The 16,139-nt window shown below is 41.8% G+C and overlaps 1 long non-coding RNA gene across 2 annotated transcripts in view; it reads right to left on the reverse strand.

Annotated features, from left to right (window-relative positions):
• Positions 1–817: 817 nt before the first annotated feature.
• The window catches only part of LOC128797051 (uncharacterized), a 34,454-nt gene continuing 19,132 nt past the window's right edge, over positions 818–16,139 (reverse strand). For both annotated transcript variants that reach the window (XR_008433997.1, XR_008433996.1), the window contains 5 exons: positions 7,707–7,902; positions 4,929–5,157; positions 3,552–3,613; positions 1,773–1,943; positions 818–892 (listed from right to left, as the gene is read on the reverse strand). This is a non-coding gene — a long non-coding RNA (uncharacterized LOC128797051). The remainder of the gene's footprint in view (positions 893–1,772; positions 1,944–3,551; positions 3,614–4,928; positions 5,158–7,706; positions 7,903–16,139) is intronic.

Below are 16,139 nucleotides of genomic sequence, written 5' to 3' on the forward strand. Positions count from 1 at the left end.
TGGCATGCACAGACTCTTCTACTACTTTCCCTTGAAGGATGCCTGGCCTCACACACTGACTCCATGGCAAAGCGAGGGCCAACCCAGCCCTAACCCTAACCCTGCACTAAGGTCTATAATCAATCCTTACCACTCAGCTTCTTACCAGAGGACATGAGAGGTCTGTGCAGTCTCAGCAAATTCGTCATCATGGAGTTAACCCAAGATGCTATTAAACACCCTGTGTGGCAGAGCATGAGAAATTACAGGTGGAAGCAATAATTTAACCACAAAACACCACACTTGCAAATCATCATCAGTACAAGCAGTTCTTCCCATGAGAGTGGAAACAGGCAAATTTGCCACATCCTGTGGCGACAGGTGGAGCCCCAGAAGGACACAGAGTGGGGAGAGCATTAGGGAATGAAGCTCCTATCTCTGCTGGTCCTGCAATTAGCAGGGAATTTCAAAACTAGTAACAAGTAGCTATCAGGGAGGCCCAAAGAACACTGGGATGGGACCAGGTACTTCTCTGTTCTGGATGGGCCCTGAGGGGGAGAGGATGAAGATCTGCCAATGAAATGCATAACTTATCCCTTACAATCAAGGTAAGAGGACCTTGGAGAACAAAAAAATCAAGGTGGCAATATCACTCTCCTTTCCCATTTATCTCCTACACAGTTCTAGTCATCATCTCTTTCTCAGAGTGCCTGGCTCAGTCAGGTCACAGGAGCTCCCTATCCCAAAGACAATCCTATACCTCATACAGTTGGTTTTGGGTTTTTTTTTTTTTTAATTTTAATTTTGCTGTCCAAGAAACAAATGAAAAAGCAGCTGATGAGCTTGATCAGGTCTGGAGAAGGCTTGAAGATCCAACATCCCATCTCCATCCTTCAATCTGAGAGCAAGAATACTACCCAATATAAAAAGCAAGGGAAGAAAATGGAAGAAAAGGATTTTTAATGTAATCAAATGTGTCATATATCTAAAAAGTATTCTGCTATGTCATATACATGCATACACAGATCGCTTTGTATGTGTTTTTTCCTTCTTGCCTGTCTCCAGAACAAACACTGCAATTTTACTCTCCCATAACTGTTTCTTGGCTCCTTCTACACATTCCAGTACAGCAGCATCACAGATTCACTACAGGAAGGACTTACTACCCCAGCTGATGTAGCTCACTGCCAGACCAGCATTATCCTCTTTGTATGAGGACTGGTTCTTTAGGGAAAGGCAGGGTGTAACATCTAGCAAAAGGAGAGGCTCCGCCCTTAGTATATAGGAAATACTATCAGAAAGAATACTTTTTCCCGGCCAAGCTTAAGACCCATACAAGATTCTCCAAGGGTGGGGAATCACTTCCTAATGACAACACTTTAGGTCACCTGGAGGGTTTTTTTATGGTTTATGGGCTTTGGGGCTTTTGTATTCTATTGTAAAAAGAAGTTTACAATGGGGAAGTTTTTGCTCAGCTGCAATTAAGAGACAGGCCCAGACCAAAACCTCCTAATTACAGAATCCCAGATCTTGGAAATACCCACACACCAAATTTTCCACTACATAAGGACCAGTAATTGGGGTTTTTAACATGTAAATATTAAAACCAACCAGCAACACAAACACTGAGATTGCAGAAGGAACAGCGTGTTCCTTCTGCATGTTTGTATGGAACAGCATGTTCCATGCAAACAGTGCAGGAAAGATTTTTTAAAAGAATCAGCAGCACCCATTGGGATCTTCGGAGCCTGGATTCCTGAAGACAGCAAATGTGACACCCCTTTTTTCCTCACCTCAGTAACTACCTGCTTGTTGTTTACTTGGTGTTTCAGAAGTACTAAGCCACAAGATCCTGTCCTGTCAATTCTGTCACATTTCATGTGACAGCTGTCCCTCTTCCACATGATGACAACGACTTTGAAATTCACTTGGCATTTCAGCTCCTTTCCTGCTTCTCTCAACAGCTACACAAATGATGTCAACACATACAGAACAATAGTGAATTGTGAGCTGATAAGCACAAAGTGCACAGGAGCCTGTTTCCACAGGGTGATCCCCAAGAAGATTTTAATGTACGCATTAAAAAATGTATAGAATCACCATTTCTCAAGGAAATAAGGGAGCCATAATTTATTGCTCTGTTCATGTTGAAGGTCCCAGGTGTTGTTAAGCACTGATGCAGATGGATCTTGCAAAACAGAAAGTTAAGCTAGACAGACCCAAGCTGTCTCAAAGACAAAAGTGAACCATCCCACATGTGCATCTCAGTCATCACAGTCACCAAGGCTGTTACCTTCTGCTATGCCTGAAGGAAGGAGCAGGACCACAGCCCAGCTCCCCACACCAAATACACATTATGTGACATTTACACTACAAGCCGGAGTTTCTCAAAGACGTACACTACCAAATTAATGTGTAATGATAGCTTATCACGGTCCTATACTTTCCCTATAAATCTAGCTTAGGATAAAATACAACATATGGTATTCTTCAGAAGTTCTTGTTTTGTAGTTACTTCATCTTTTACAGTGCATAAATTGATTCAAATATTTCTCTAACAAAAGAAAAAAAAATAAAGAAAAAAGAAAAAAAAAGAAAAAAAAAAGGCACAAATAGAAACCAAATGTTATTTTTTGTGGTGCAGGCATTTAATGTCAGTTTCATATTATAGCATCTTAAAATCCTGTGACTGCCACCTAAGACACTATCTGAAATAAAATACAAATTGTGACGAGTCTGTAGCCAAAGAAAAGTATCACCAAGGCAATAAACTCTTGACACACTATCTATGGCAGTGGAGATATCCTTGCCTTTCACTGCTTCAGCCTATTCCCAGAGCGCTTTTATAGAGCGTTGTTTTAAAATCAGAATCATTCAGTGACCGGATTTATAGCACAAGTGGAAAAATCATGCCAAGGTTTCCTTCAGTCCTGCTCCATAAGCACTGTCTAAAGCCCACCCTCCCTTTAGTTCTTAACTTTTCTATTTTTTAACAAGCAGTTTCTGTCATGAACACACAGCCATTAACAGCAATTGGTGGACAGTTAACATGGGCACTCCAAATACCAGGGCCACATCAGCTTGTGCTTCAATTTTACAAGTCTCTAAAATAGGAATAAATGCAACTCAAGTGTGCAAGGAAGTTTTTATATAAATATGAATAAACTGAATTTGAGAGCTTTGAAAATTTGATAGTGCCAGTGAAATCCTGCTACTATGAAGACAACCAGACTTTGCTCCCTTCTGTACTAAATCATTATGAAATCTGTTTGCTGACTGTTTTTATAGTTACTGTAAAAGTGAGAGAACTTCCAAATTCACACTGCCTCAAGTATTTTTTACCACAGAGAATCTTACTGCAATTAGTCTGGTTTGTAATGGAAAACAGATGAAAGGAGAAATTAAATCAAAACCTTGCCTCATATCTAAGGTGTTTTCATGCCATGCATCCCAAGAAGTTTTCCCAAAACCAACAACATTAAATTAAAAGCTCAAATATTTCTACCAGACCCAACAAATGCAGATTAAGCTGAAATTTAAATGGAAAGTGAAAAGATTTTCTTTCTCCTCACCTGCCAAGTCTTCAAAGTTCAGGGCTCTGTGTTTCTCTTTCAACACTTAGCAGCAGAAACACCTAGGGTTGAGTGGAGAGATTTCCTCCTCACACTGGCATTATTCATTATTTCTGAAGTGTCGACAAATGTCTTCAACACTACACAACGCACACAAACAAGAGTCCCTGTTCCAACGAATTTACAGTCTGAGGTGTTATCTTTGTTCTGTTTTGGTATATCACCACAAATTTCAACAGGGTACCAAGTGAGCCCAATCCACCTTCCACCAGCAGTTTTCCACTTCTTTTAATAGGAGCTGGAAAAGCCCCAGTCAGACTAAGTTATAGAATTAGCTATTGCAGGAGAGAGCAGAGTTCTTGGCATGTCTGCAAACAGCAAAAAACCTGATTCTCAACAGTTTTGTTTGAAATTAAGTGTATATTTTAATGTTTTCACACATAATACATTTTGAGAACTTAAAGAGCTCCCTTTTCACTCTGTCTTTCAACCCCGGCAGTGCTACAGATCAAGCAGCAGCAGGCAATTTCTGAACCAAGGCAGGCTGGCAGCTACAGTAACAGCTCCAGCTGGTGGAAGTTGGTGAAAGTTTTGGTTTATTTTGTGCTAAGCTTTCTGCCAGGACATTTCACACACTGGAAGTGTGTGTATTTTCTCTGACATTTCTGAGAGCCTCCAAGTGTTCCTGCAAATAGCCCCACAAATTTATTTCAAATTCAAATTGGGGCAATTTCTGCTTATCCAAACGTTTGCACTGAGTTGTTATCCATGCCTTTTCCCCAGCTGTACCCTGTGGAAGAGAATGCAGACTCACAGCCCTGTGCATTAACACACACAAAAGGCACATACACCTATTTACACCCAAAAGTCTTTACAAGGATAGCACCAACTGGAGATGTTGCCCTTCTGGCTTGTGCTCTAGCTGGGGCATGGATCCTTGTCAACATTCCTATGTAAACGAGACTGGATTTTAAATGTTGTCATAATTAATTATTGCAGTTCAAGCAGCATTTCAAACCAGAAGTGAAACAAATTGCAGCTAAAGGCAGAAGGGACATTAGGAAAAAAAGCATCTTAAGCCCACACCCACCACATGTCCTAGTTACTATTGATTCACATCATGCCAAAGCTCAGCACCAGCACAGCCAAATGCCAAATGCCACAGCTCACAACAGCCTGACCCCACCACTCCATAAACCATGCTGAGTTCAGACAAAGATAATGTGAAATGACTAAGAAAACTTCACAGTTCACAGAGCATCTTCAAAGTCACATGCCAGCAGTGCCCCCACCCAAAGCCCTCTCCAGCCTACCTGGCGCTGTCTTTTGATAGAGAGGGATCTGAAAGGGCTTTCCTGCTTCCAGCATTTCACTGACCTGTTCTCCCTTCCAAAGAGGACATGACCAGCAACTGCTGTGAACATCCAGACAACATGCCAGGTGTTCCTCTCCTTCTGCCCTCCAGCTTACAAGCACTTCTTGCAGTTATCTCTGCTTACAACCAGTATTTTCCTGATTTGCTCAGAGATGTCCTCCTCCCTCCAAGATGAGAAGTCCAAGGGGTTTCCATCCTTGTCCTCTATTGCTTTGCTCAGTCACTCAGCCACTGTGGAAAGCAAAAATCAAGATCGTGAGACTCATGTGCAACAGAACAGAACTTGTTTGCCGTAAGATGTGAAAGTACCCCACAGAAGTTTGCTCTGACAATTCTTACATTCAGCTCAAACAAATTCCTCTCTGATCCTTTTTAATGGCATTTTTTTCTTCTATTTCACTGATGTTTCCAAAAGCTCCAAAACAAACATAGGCATAAATAGCTTTCATCAGAAAGTATTCAGTCTACTAATCTAGAAACACTGCTTGGGGATTTAATAAGGGAGATGCTTGTCTATAGTGCATCAAAATACTTAATTTCCTGAACAAAGCTTTTTTATAAATATTAAAGTTTTAGCTTGTATTTAACTTCCTTCTTTTGAAAAGCTTTCTCAGTTTCTTCCTCTGATGTAGCATCACCCCATTGATTACACACCTCATGAAGAGCTGACAGGACCAGACACACTGCTCAACTCTGTTCAGTGTATAATTCAAGATCATCTCTTTCCATCCTAAACTGATCTGTTTATTGTGGAACCACTCTGGGATACAAGCCTAATATCAGATTGGTTATTTGGATAAGAAGGGGTTTTTTTGCCACATTATCAGATGGAAATGGAGTGTTCCAAGATGCATCAGGTTTAGGCTACTGTGAAAATGGGATCTACTGTGAAGGTCACATGCAAACTTAGTTTCTGAATTAATATAAAATTTTGGATACCCAGGTTGAAAGCACAGGTTCAAGTTTTATATAGAAGCTGCCTTCAGGTTGAATGAAATAAGAACTCCCAGGGAATGAAAGACTAGCTGATTTCCTTTATAAACCCTGAAAAGTCTTTGGGGCGAAGAGACTTGGACTACGCTTTCAACATCTAGAAATAACGTCCTCTTGTTCCCTTGTCTCCTACCTTCCACTTGCCCATTTCCCATAAAGGTCGTTTCCAAACACAATTGACTTGAAAACTCAGATTATTCTGTTAAAACTGCTGACTGTGTACTTGGCACCCTGAGTCAGATTGGGACAATACCCTCAGGTCCTTTTTCCAGCTAATTTATAGCAATTTTTGTTGAGACAAGGAGTTATGGTCTGTAAAAGGCTTGCTGTCAGCCTCTCATAACACCCCAGCACCCTGTCAGAGAAGGGACAGAGCCTGGGAAGAAAGTTTCAGCAGTGATCAGCTTGTTTCCAGATGGGTGGCCTTCTAAATGCTGTCCAACCCCATGGGTCCAATAAACCAGCCCTGATTTTGCACTTAAAAAAAAACAAAGATACAAATCCTCCTCTACTCTCCAATAGGGTTTTATAAACACAGTCCCAGTCTCTGTGTCAAATTTATTAGGAAGAAATTAATTCTGTTTTCCCTCTCTTTGCATGCATGCAGCCAGCCCCTTTTGCTCCAGTTTCTCATTTTTACATGGGTGGAGAGACTTGCATCATGATTTACACCCTTCTGGGTTGTTTTCCCATCAGAAATAAAGAAGGGGCTAACCAAGTCAGAAAGTTGAGGGATTGGCCTCCAAGGTATAAAACCACCCACATGAGGCAATGTTTGTTCTCAGTCTGGCATAAATTCTCCTCTTGTCTGTCCTCTCCACCTTAGCAAACCAGAAGAGCACATGATTCAAGAGGTACAAGGCTGATCAGCAGTGCTAGTAGTGAGAAAATGGCCCAGTTCAGAGCAGAAGAGCATCCTGCCCCTGGAACAGCACTGCCACTGTCCCAGTGCTGCTGCTCAGGGGCCTGGGTCTGCCTCAGCACCAAACCACAGATCACACCAAACCTGCACCTACAGACCTTCAGTTCCCTTCTAAGTACCGAAATCTGTACCAGCCTCTAGACACCTATTTATTCAGCTAATATGTCTGTCTGTTTACATTAATTGTTGCATGCATAATTTTCCATGTATGTAGCCCAACTTCCCCTTTTACTTTCAGCTTATTACTCTTACTGGCATCACTCACTTCAGCAGTGCAAAGATTCACACTTGGCATTGCCCTGAAGAGAGCCAGAAATGGCTGTTGTCACTCTTTTGGTAGGTGTCTCAGAGCCAATATTCAGGCTTTGGACTTTCCTTAAAAAGCTGCAACTTCAAAGCCAATTTTATTCTTCTCTAAACTCAGTCCAAGAAACATTAGTACTTCTACATAGGAACCATTAGGACTGTTCTCTCAACTGTCCCATCAAGATGATGACCCTGATTATAACATGTTCAGAGACTTCCAAAAAGAGCAAAAATAGAAAACATAATTGTAGGGGGAGACTGATTGTCTTCACAAAGAGTGAGTAAATGTCATATTTAATAAAGATGTCGTACTAAATTTTTAAGCATCATACATGTCTGCTCACTAAAACTCATAATTATGGATGATCCTGGAATTTGAGTATGTAAGCTTTGTACTGAAGAAATTAGTAGAAACTATGCTAAGGAACAGAATTAATTGTAAATACGTGATAATGATAGGTCTTGATCCCTTAGACCACTCTGAAGGATTCACTGTGTGTATGGATAAGAATGAGCCAGCTGAAACTGTGTAAATATATATTTTTTTTAAAAAACCCACCTTTTATGAAGGTCCCTTACAAAAGTTTCATAATGGTGTGAGAAGGAGACAGTTGATAACCCCATCATTTCTCTGATATATCTATTAGAAGAAAAATCCAGACTTTCTTGCTGTGACTTGCAACTCTCTGAAGGCTTTGACCAGCTTCCCGAGGACTTCACCATGGCCAGGATTTCACTCTCAGGTATGACTAAACCTTAAAGAAAAACATGTCCCACAAACACAGCATTTTTCATCAACACAAATATTACCAACCTCAGCAGCACAGATAATATTTGTTAGAACAGTGAATTTTCAGTGGGAGCCTACAGAAACCTCATGGAGTAGGATCAGGGTTATTATTACTTTTTTTAGAGGTATAAAGTTCCCTCACTAGGTGCACTGAAAACCAGAGCTCCTTCACAAAGAAAGAATGCTTCACATCCACTCTTAATAAGCTTTCACTGCTGAGGCTCAGCCACAAAAAGTGAATATCAATCTTTCCTGTGAAGCTCTGCCCATCTGCAACATTTGGCACAGATTTTAAAGTACAGTAGACTCGAGTTTTCCAGGGAGCAGCCATCATTCCTGTGCTCCCTCTAGAGTGACTACTGGAAGCCAAAAGCATTTAAGCAAAGCTAGATAAAATCAGCAGCGCCCAATGTGGGTTCTTTCTGGTTTCCTGCAAGTAAACAGACATGTTTACAAGGGGCTGTACATTCACATCAATCATAAGGTGACTTTGTTTACAGTAGAGGAATTTCCTGCAGGCTTTTGCTGTCCTGGTTTCTTTCTCTTTGTATTTACTTTTGTTCAAATGCAATTTAAAAAAGCCATAGGTACTTCAGCTCAATTCAAAACGTGACACACTGAAATCTGAAGCAGGCTATAATTCATGCCCAGATTTAGTTGTTCTTTTTCTTGTTTGTTTGTTTAAGCTAACACATGCCTCTGCATTAAAAAGCCACTTTTCTCTACCCATCCAATTCATCTATACCTGGAAAAAGGCAGATTTAATTTATCACTCCATTAAGTACTGCTTTTCTCATCAAACCTTAGAAGAAGGCCACCTTATATAGGGATCAGATTTATAATTCAGGCATCTAAGAGACAGATTCCTCAAAGGAATTAAAGTAAAAATGTTAGTGAATGCAACTGAAAGACTGGTATTAATAGCACCTGAGCTGCCAGGATTAAGGACTTCTGCTGCCATGAATCAGAGTGAACTATTTCTCCACCACTTCACTGAATAAAAATTTATTTCAGTGGGGACTTAATTTGAAGAAACACTACAGAATTTGGCTGCAAAGATCAGGGAACCATGTTGGTGGTTCTGAGATACACAGACACTTTTGATAAAAAGTCATGAACCAAAAGTTCACTCTGCTTAAGCTACTGGATACAGATAGGAAAAGACTGCAGCAGTCAGGCAGACATCACACCTACTATGATGGCACAGGTCCTACAGCTGCTCCATCAGCCCCCTGAAGTGATGTGCTCACTCTGCCTGTTTGCTCTCCATTCTGCTGCATGGTTCAACCACACTTTAGGTCACTCTGAGTTATTAGCCCTGAGTGCAAGTGTGCACTAAGAGGTCAAACACAGGAAGGGCCAGGAAAGGACACTCCTTTAACACACAGGCTTTAGGAGGCAAGGCACATCCAACCCCCAAAGGCTACCAAAGAGAGATACACAAGAATATGAAGAGCAGGGCCAGAGATTTGCCAAGAAGGAAGTAGATTGGTGTTTATGAATTGGAGAAGAAGAAATTAGCCCCCCTGTTTGCTACTGAGAGACTCAGTTGCACAAATGGAAGCCCACATGAATATAAGACTTCTGGAATTTCTTTTCAGTAGTTTCCAATGCACAAGCCATGATTCAGTATAAAAATCAGCCTAGTACAGGTTCTCTTTGTTAGCATCTGTTAGCAAGAATGTTAGCTAATCAATACATTTTTATTGCCAGATACCTACAGGGCTGGAATAGACACAATTTCTGACATTATGTTCAGTGTTCTTCTTACACCTCATTTTCCTGGAAGCTGTTTTCCTTCACCTTGTGTGGCATCATTATTCATCTTCACCGATGCTTATCTACCTCCATAAATTTGCAAAAGGCCATCCAGGGAGCTGCGTCCCTCTGGACATGCTACCAAACTCATGCAGCTAACTGTCTCTTCCTCACCACTTCATACTTTCAGACTGCCACCTGCACTTGGGTTGGGTTTTGGCTCTTCATGGTGGTGGGGACCCTTGTAGTTGACTTGCAATGTCCCCATGGAGCAGTTTCCCTGCTGTAGGTGACAAGAGGCAACAGCCAGGACTTGGCAATACACAACAAAAAAATCTTCCCAAAGCTGTAATCCAATTTACAAGCAGCTCCTCTTACCACATTTGTGTGTCACAGGTGAATAGAGCCATGAGCTATATCTGTTAGCAGCTCCTGCTGCAACCAGATTTCTGCAGAACTATTTGGCACCCTGAAGAATACATTAGCAAGCCTGGAACTGCCTCCTGGAAACTTCCCAGCCTCTCTGTTTGCTTCTCCAGAGAGACACCTCTTCTCCCATTCCAGACACCTGCATTTTTGTCTCCCATACACTGGCAGTGCCCTGGGTTCCTCAGTGCTTTGTGCTTTTGAGGAATCCTGGCTGCACACTCACAGGGCAGAGATAAACTGGCACATGGTGCTTTTCTGTTCCACAAGTGCTGTGTCCCAGGAGGATGAGCAGCATGAAGAGCAGGACACTGAACCAACTGGGGAGCCCAGTAATTGCTTCCTGCTGACCACTTGGCAAGTCACTCATCTCTCAGGGTCCTGTCCTGCACCTCAGCTATTGAACTGCCTGAAACAGCACCTTAAAGGTACAAGCTCCAAGCTTTATGCCTCTGCTCTGCTTTTCATGTTTCCTTTGATATTATGGCCAAGTCACAGTCTTTGTGAAACTGTGTCCCAGCCTGGATGGAGGTTCTCCTTCACCAAGGAAAAACACGAAGTGTTGTGACACCACAGGGGGAGACAACACCAAAATTTTTCAGATATGTCCATTGCCGTCCGAGAAGCTACAGAGAGCAAGATCTGTCTCTTGTAACATGCTGGTGAAACCAAGCACCCACCGTGCTGTGTCATTTGCACTAATGCTCCTCACTATAAACAATAGTTACTGGTGTGTGGGCCACAGTCAGTAGAATAAGTACCAAGCATATAGGATATACCACCTCCAAGTTAGTGTCTGAAGGGAGTAAAATTAAGGTGAAATTCAACAACTCTCATTTCAAATCAAGTGAATAAGGCTATATCATTAAAAGGAAGGGGGTCAAAGACAACTGTGCCACGCACACTTTGGGAAACACATCAGTATCTTGGAATAATATATTTAAGAGAATTATTTTAATTCTGAATACTGTCTTGCCTCAGGATCAGTTTCTATTTGTCCCAAGACATGTTGAAACAATAAAGAACATTTTCTCACCAAGCCCCTGCAAAAAAATTTTCTCTTAAGGGTTTAAAAAATTGGCAAAAAGCCTTCTGCAAGGAAAGTGGAAATACTCTTTATTGCAAAATCATCACACTCCCTCAAAATGTGCATACAGATATTGGCAACTTAAAAAAAACCTCACATTTAAAACAAGGTCCTTTTCTGGTAAATACAATGACCACTCTGCCTTTAATTTTAGAAAGGGACAACATCAAGCAAAACTTCCCAGTGTAGTACACAAATAGATTTCTGTAAATACTTACACTGATGAAGCATGTATTTGTATGTGCTGTATTTGACAGGTAGGTTGTGATATGTTTGCTTAGCTGCAGGACAACGAGATTCTTTAGCTTCTACGTGTTAATACATTCCAAAGGATCATGAGGTATTTCGAAGGTTTAGAAATATCCAGGACATCACAATGAACACCCAAGTCATCTGAATAAACCTGCATGTACATAAACCTCAAATGAAATTATCAAAATGAGGAGCTACTTTGCATCATGCCTGGCTCTAGCTTTAAAATTCTTCAAAGGAAACTGGCTGAAGTATAAGAAAAGAGGCTTACTTCTTCTGTGAACCTCTTTAGAGCAGTATCTGCCACACAGAAGATACTGAGGGAGAAGAAACACATCCCTAGCATCCCATGTCCTGATATTGTGGATGGAAACACTAGGCAGTAGCCTGAAAATCAGACTTCAGAAGGAAAAATGTGAGTTACATCAAGGTCTTTTTAAAATTACTCTTTTGCTGTAGAGAATACCATAATGGCTGTTGAGCAATATACAGAGGCTCTATGGAATAGCAATGGGTACAAGGACTTACTGTGGGTCTCTTTGGTAGTGCCTGTCACAGTAGCTCAGAGCTAGCCAGCAGTGGGAGGAGGAAGACAATGACTTTCAGTGTATCAAACAAAAGACCCTGCAGTTATTACCGTCCTGAGGCATCCCTGACACAGAGCGGGCTCACTGCAGGAAAAGAAAAAGCAGCACAGTGAACTGACTGCATCATGTACTCAAAGCCTACACAGGAAACACAGACAAAGCCTCGATAGTTTGCAGACGCACAGAGGCACCCTGCATGCCAAGAGGAGGCGGTTCATCTATCCTATAGACAGGTACAATGTGCACTAGGGATAGGGGTAACAAGGAAGAAAACTTACTGAACTCAAAGCAATGAAGTCACTGAGGAACGGCTTCCTTGTCCTTGCATCCCATGTGAGGATAAACAAAGTTTCTTCCTCCCTTTATTCACAAGTATCCCAGTGAGCCTGGGTTACTTATTTCATCAGAAAAAGTACAACCTATGCCATGAAGATAAATGAGCTACAACTGGAGATGTTTTTCATGTTTAAGCACAGTGGGTAGCAGTAGACACCTAGGTACTCAGTATTTCTCCTCCCTGTAAGAAAAGGGTTTCTACAACTTTTTAAGAAAAGCAGAAGAATCCTCAGCATTCCAATCTCCTTGTCATTGTTCACGGTGAATATTTGCGTAACAAATCCTGCATACCTGAAATTTCCTTACTCAGGCTGTGTGCATGCTCACACCTGACAGCAGTTCTGCTGTATTTGCTGCCATAAAGATTGCTTGGCAGACATTGGAGATACAGCAGCAAACTCAGCTATCGTTCTGTTATAAGGAATCCAATAAATTCTAATGTAAAATGTAGTCAAGTGTTCTTTCTTTCCCTGCTCCTGATTAAAAGTTTGTAACAAGCTTCACAGACCTCCCACACCTCCCCATCTAGTAAAACCATTTGTCTAATGCACTGGGGGGTGTGGCATAACCATTTGCACTGTCCTTCGGCATCAATTCAGACAAGTGTTTCAGCATATCATTAAGGTCCTCTGAGTACAACATCAAAGGTAAGCAAATGCCCAAGGACACTGCTGACCTGGCTGTACCATTGAATCAAGATTTTTAGCTGTCAGGCTTTGAATGAGCATCTTGATGGTGCTCCCTGGTCTCAGGGCATGGACAGCAAACAGAAAGCAGCACTAGGGCAGAGCAGCACTGATGAGCATAAAAGAATAGCATTAAAGCTAGGAAGGAAACACTTAAAGATTCAATCACAGGATGAGATGTAGGTAGCAAGAGACATCACAGCTAACAGGAAATGTTTTAAAGCCTCCTCAGTATCAAGACAATTGGACCAGATGATCCACTATGGTCCCTTCCAACCCAAATAATTCTGTGATTCTGAGGAAGTGAGAAAAGAAAGTGCTGGTGGCTTGTTCACCTTCTCTCAGGTCTTTGATCCCTGAGCTCAGAAGGAAAACTGGAGTGGAGCAGGGAACAACCAGTCCAGGGTGCTTCTAACCCTCATGTCCACTTCTAAGCCTGTCCTGCTGCCACACAGACAAGCTGATGTGGCACAAAGGCACAGTGGAGCACAATTCAGAGGCAGTGTTGGACTCCTGGGGGCAGAAGATGATCACTCGTGCTGTGCTGCCAACCACTCCTGGGATCCCCTCCAGAGCTCTGCTTGACCTGTGGAACTAAGAAACTGATGTGCCTGGGCACCCCACACAATTCTCTCCGTGTTTTGGGGTGATATGCCCTAGGAGAGCACACACCTGCAAATACACTCCTCAAGGAGATAAACAGAATAGGAAAGCGGATCTCCACTAGAAAGCAAAAAACCTCCTGATAATAAGCTGTGACTGAAGTGAAATTCTCTTTATGTAAAGCCATGTGATATCCAAAACCAACCCAACTGTCCTTCATTTTGATCTTTACCAGGAATTATTAGCACCCCTCCAGGAGAAAATCCACCTCCTGTATTCTGTTTCCAGCTGGCTCCAATTCACTCATATTCTAAATGTCCCACTGGATTCTTCTAACATTTTATAAGGTGTCAGCTTAAATTCCTGTAATCCATGGCCCCATCTATGGCTATTAGCATACAGTATGAAAAACAATATTTGGGAACAGGAGAGCCAAACTGTGAAAGCACAGTCTCTAAATATGGCTGCAGCTTCAGAAAGGAGTTTGCTAATGTCCAGAGACTGGGCTGCTCTCATGTAAACCAGGTCACTTAGACATCAGATCTCCTGATCTGATCACAAGTGTTGGAGCTTGAAAGAAGCAGGGAGAAGGGGAATATGTGGAGCTACAAAAAGCCTCCATTTGCAACAACTGCCAGTGTACATTTATCTTTAATATGTACCCAACAGAAGAAGATCAAAATAAATAATCCCCTGTGTCTGCTTGGCTCAGGACATAATAAAAAGTGGCAAAAATTCTCTCTATTAATACAGACTATTAGGTTTCTTGTCCCAAGAAAATGGAGGATCCCCTGCTACATAAATGCTTGTTTCTGATAGCAATTGGTCAGCTAAAAGATGGGGGACTGATTGAAGAATTATTTGGTGAAATCTGATGCCTTCTTTTCTGTTGGGTGCAGCCGAGGGCCAGCTGGCTGATACCTTTACTCTCCCCTACCTAAGCATCTTGACAAATGGGTTTTTAACAGCCCTAGTCCCTCTGGAGGGAGATTTTCTGCAAGAGCATGCAGTGATAGAACACGAGGGAATGGCTCTAAACTGAGAGGGCATGTGTAGATTAGATATGAGGAAGAAATTCTTCCCCAAGAGCGTGATGAGACACTGGCACAGGCTGCTCAGGAAGCTGTGGCTGTCCTATTCCTGGAAGTGGTCAAACTTAGGTAGGATGGGGCTTGGAGCAACCTGGTCTAGTGAAAGGTGCTCCTGCCCATGGCAGGGGGGTTAGAACCAGATGGTCTTTCAGGCCCAGTCCAACCTAAACCTTTCCATGACTCTGTGATAACAAATCAGGAAACCTTGACTCAATCAACATCTCTCCAAACTGGAGGGGAGTGAGAATAGGGAGGAAGTTTAAGTCTTGGAGAAGATCCAGGTATTATACACTCAGTGTAATACAACAGAGAACCAGAAAAACCTAATAATGAAGTAATCATTAATAACAAATCTGTTGTAGCTTTAGCAACAACATATCATCTGCTAACAGCCTCAGTTTAAAATGCCTCCTGCATGCCAGATTTTGATTTCTTCCCTCAGTCACATTCAAATACAGTGGCCCCTGAAACTACCTTATCCCAAAGGAAACCACAACTTTAAAGTGCAAGCTATGAATATCCCCATGGCTACAATGATTCTCAGCAGCATTTGGCATTACAGCCAAGGTCATCTATTCACCAGCTAGTAAGGGATCGTTAGTGACCTATAAGTGCAAGTCTATTACAAACCTGTAGTTCTTAAATGAGCTAACAGCACATACCGTCTCCAACCTTTTAGGGTAAGTGTGAAGATGCCTCTTAGATCAGATCCTCAAGATAGCCTGGGGATGCTGATGCATTCAGGTTTGAGATTCATGCCAAAACAACACCAAATAAAAATGCTGTGAAAAAAATCCAATGTCAGAGTGTCTAGTTGGGAAATAAGAGTACTAAAACCACCTATTTTGCCGGGAACACAGCTTTTAGAAATTGCAGGCCTATTTAAGGATTGTATGTGGGACACTGTATAGAAACACTCTTATTACCAAACAGTAGAGAACTAATAAATGTTTCAAGTAGGATGAACTTAAGCTTATCTCCATTTTTTGTTGTTGTTGGGAGTAACATGATACAGTGATCTTAATGGAGACATTTCCTATGAGTGTCCTGGATTGCATCTTTATACTCTAGTCTATGGTTATTGATGAGCAGTATTGTATGTGCAGTTCTTCCCATCTGGGTGCAAAATCTGCACTTGCTATATTTGGAAGCTGAGTAGAAAGCCAGTTGGCCATCTCCCGTCCTTGCCCTCACAGGATGCCCCTTTATAGCCCAGCAATCACCAAGCACTAGGCTTTACCTTTAACCAGTCACTCCTCTTGACTCAAATGTTTGTAAAGTTTCCCATTAGCCCATTTTTCTCTGTTTCACACTACCAGATTTTGGGCTCCCATTAAACTGAACCAAAGAGACATTCAAACATGACAGATCATCTC

Source organism: Vidua chalybeata, chromosome 18, assembly GCF_026979565.1.
Source record: "Vidua chalybeata isolate OUT-0048 chromosome 18, bVidCha1 merged haplotype, whole genome shotgun sequence".
In the NCBI taxonomy this organism is placed as follows: Eukaryota; Metazoa; Chordata; class Aves; order Passeriformes; family Viduidae; genus Vidua; species Vidua chalybeata.